Source organism: Tachyglossus aculeatus, chromosome X4 (genome assembly GCF_015852505.1).
Source record: "Tachyglossus aculeatus isolate mTacAcu1 chromosome X4, mTacAcu1.pri, whole genome shotgun sequence".
Lineage (NCBI taxonomy): Eukaryota > Metazoa > Chordata > Mammalia > Monotremata > Tachyglossidae > Tachyglossus > Tachyglossus aculeatus.
Window position 1 is genome coordinate 8,832,104 of NC_052098.1, and position 4,115 is coordinate 8,836,218.

Below are 4,115 nucleotides of genomic sequence, written 5' to 3' on the forward strand. Positions count from 1 at the left end.
AGCAAGTGAGGGAATCACTGCTAATTCCTTTGTTTTGTACACTCCCAAGTGCTTAGTACAGTGCTCCGCACATAGTAAGTACTCAATGAATACCACTGATTGATCGCAGAATAATAGTGCTAGATCACCTGGTTCAGCCTCCTGCCTTCAACCAGGTGAACAACTGAACAGGCTAAGACAGGAAGTTGTCTACTCTTTCCTCTAAGAATTTCAGAAATGGAGAATCCAATGTCTCCCTTGGTAGCCTAGTCTAGTGTTCCCCATCCTGACAGTCAAAACGTTCTTCCTAACGGCCAACCAAAATGCCGCTTCCTTGAATTTAAGGCCTACTTCCTCTCAGTCGCTCCTCTTTGGACTGAGTGAATAGCTAGCTAGCATCTTCCTCATAAAAATCCTATTATACTTGAAAACAGTAATTACATTCAATAAAAAGGTTATTTATAAGGTCATTAATTCCTTAGCTAACTCTTCTTTAGTCTAACCCTCCTCCCCCCAGCCCCTCCTCCAATCCTAGTGTTCATAGGATATTTCTTCTTAGGACAGATTTCTATTCCATTTAGCATTTTCCTCATCCCTTCACCCTTTCCAATTTGCCCACATCTTTTCTATAATGGGGTAACTCACACCAAACTAAATACCTCATTTGATGCTCTCTAAGGGAGAAAGATTATTCCTCCACTCTTGCATGTGCCTCTCCTGTTAATATACTTTTGGTTTGGCATTACATTCATTGCAGGCTCCTGGTCAGCTTGAGGTCCACTATGACCTCCAAATCTTTTTCTGATTTCCTAGTACCATGCTCAGCTCATCCTACCCCATATTTCTGACTTTTTACATTATTTCCTCAAGGGTACTTCCTTGCCTTTGCCCTATTGAAGTTCAGCTTCTTTTTGCCTGACCATTTTTCCAGTTCTCAAGGTCCTACTGAATGCTATCCCTGTCTTTGTACCATCTGCAAATCTAAGAAGAATATTTTCAGTTCCTTTGTCCAGATCATGGATAAAAACCCTGAATAGATCTGGTCCTCGGACCAAACCCTGTGGGGCATCCTGCGCCATCAAAAACTACTTTTTAATTATGCCGTGAGCCGGTTGTGTGTCATTTCTCCCTTCCCCTCCCCTAAAATACTTTTCTTCTAGACTGGAAGCTCCTTGAGGGAAAGAATTGTGTCCAACTCTATTTTATTGTACTCTCCCAAGTGCCTAGTACAGTGCTTGGCACACAGTAAGCACTCAATAGATACCACTGACTGTTTGAGCCTGTGATGGCAAATGAACCACAGAGATTCAGTCAAACACTAAAATCCATTAGTTTTCCCTTCTTCCTTCAGTTTTGTACAGATCTGTGATCAGGCAGAGGGCACCCAGTGTGTGAGGGACAGGTTTCAGTTGAGCGATTGCACACAAGTCAGCCTAAGCTTACACTGTGGCTTTCTGGATACGAACACAATAATTCCCATCCATCACTTCCCTCTGGAGAACAGCCTTTCTTGTCAGGAGTAGCACTTCAAGCAGCTATTGCCCAGAGTTTTATGAAAAGGACGAGATAGACGAGAGTTGTCACAAGTGAAAGAGCTCAGGTCGGCCAGCATTTCACCATAATAGGAGCTAATTCAAAATGGACACCTATCACCTTTATCACCAACCCCTGGAGTGTCTCAGAATCACAGATATGCTGGCGACAGAGGGGAACAAATAGTCAGTAAAAGCAATCGGTTTATTTGCTGATGTTTTATGTCCTGTGCAGGAGAAATATAATTCTACTTCCAATATCCCTTAGACTGAAATACACATTATTTAGTTTTAATATAACAAGCAAGCCTAATCTATAGACTTCTGACAACAAGATATACCTCTCGGCTGGTTGCATTATGTTCTATACCTCTGGAACATTTATGTTAACTCGCAACTTGTATATCACTACAGGAGAAAAATATTTGCTCTCACATACTACTATTCCCAAGAATAATATAATTGGGTTTTATTTAAGTCTTTCAGAGGGGAAAGTAATAATAATAATACAGGTAATCAAAGCATGAAGCAAAGTTCAATTTCACTGCTATTTCCCAAGATTACTCCCAATGTAATGTGCACCAGGAAGGACTAATTCAATAGATAAACCAAACAACAACGTTATATATTACAAGCATTCTATGAACAACATTAGTTTGCAAATCACTCCCAAACCTTAATGGAATCCTTTCTATTAATGGAATGTCGAAGTAAAGATGGCTTTCTGGAAGAGTATGATCTTGTCTATGTAGATTAAGATATTTCCCTAGTTAGTTGTCAGGGAGGATTCATTTATAATGAGTGTTATAAAAAAAGTAGCAGTAGTCCCTTAGAGAGGATTTTATGGATGCATCAGCAGAGCTGAACAATTCAAGACCTTTGCTAGTACATCAGATTTATAATAAAACACAAGATAAGCGACAGTCTCCTTGTTCTCGGGATTTTTCAGCACTGATGTAAAACGTATTTGGGACATTGCTTTCACCTGCTACCATTTTTATACCCTTCAGCTTAAAATTCCTTCCAGCAAGAGAAAAAAAGGAAAAAAAAAAATCTTGCCAACAAGACACCAATGTCTACATCTGGTTTCTCTATAATACCAAAAATGTTCTTTAATAAATTCATCTCAGACACCTGTCAAAAAGACACATGGCATGCATGACCTCATTTGAGCAATGCCTAAACTTGCCTTGGAGATGTGAACCTGCCCCTCTTTATCACTGCAGTCGTTACAGTAGTTGAAAGAACATGGCACCTTCAAGCCATTTCTACTCCTGGAGCCCATTCAAAAAAGTGCTCCAAAATCCACTCCTTCTGGGTGGCTGAGACATGCACCTGCCTGACTGCGATCACTCAAACACCCTTTCAGCTCTAGGCACCGTATTACCGAATGCTATGAGTCCGGGCCAACAACGGCATCGCTCGCATTCGGCCACCATTAAAACCGGCCACCGAGTGGCACTTGGTGAGGAATGGATGCAGTGCTGCCTGAGGGTACAACGGTATAAGGAGATGCTAAAGCACAACTTCCAAAGATAACGTCTAGCTACCAGACTGTTGAGAAGCAGCAGCTCAGCAAATCAGAGATGGGCCACTCATAAGGAAACTAGAGAAAGCCACAAATGGCAACAGACTTTATTCAAGTAACCACTGCAGCTAATGAGAGGATGGACTGTGGACTGACTCTGCCTCTCTTAGGCCTCCTCATCATTGCCTGCCCTTGTGAATGCTTCCCGGGGGTGAGGAGGCCCAAAAGGGCTAATGGGGGTACCCACACCCTGCCCACCCTAACCACAAGCCCCACCACCCAGCTGAACCCTGCTATTCACTGCGTACTTGGGCGAGTGGAAGGGAGCTAATGGGAATGGGGATCCTACATGCCTCTCCTGTATGCCACGCTCAGTTCCCCTCACAGTAATAATAATAATAATAATAAAATAATAATGGTATTTGTCCTGGCAGGCACATTCCTATATGCAGGGAAAGACTACTGGCAAATTACAATCTTCAATTGTTACATGAAGATTACTAATTCCTTTTTTCTTTATAAATCACAACAAATTTGTTCCCTTTATATTGCAACCAGGACCCCAAAGAGTCCATTATTTGCCACAGACAGTCCTTCCCCTTCTATTTTAGTCCTGGAAACCCTTCAGATGAACTAGATCAATAAATATGCTGCCCAAGGCCCAGAGCAAACACGGAGATAGGCCAATGAGTCAGCTGGGCTTCCAAGCTTTTTGCTCTCTCTCTCTTATTAGTGTCACAAATAATTTAAAATCAGAACCAAGCAGGACTGTCATTAGTTGCAGGAGCTGTTTCGTGTAAAAGAATACAAATTATATTACTTCCTTAGAGAAGCTGTGACTGGCTTCCCTCACTGCTTCCATCTTGACGCCTGCTACTAGGCCTCATAATAATAATGACAGTTATTATTATTACTATTATGGTACTTGCTAAGTGCTTACTATGTGCCAAACACTGTTCAAAGCCCTGGGGTAGATACAAGTTAATCAGATTGTACACAGTCCCTACCTCACATGGGGCTCACGCTCTTAATCCCCATTTTACAGTTGAGGTAACTGAGGCCCAGAGACATTAAGT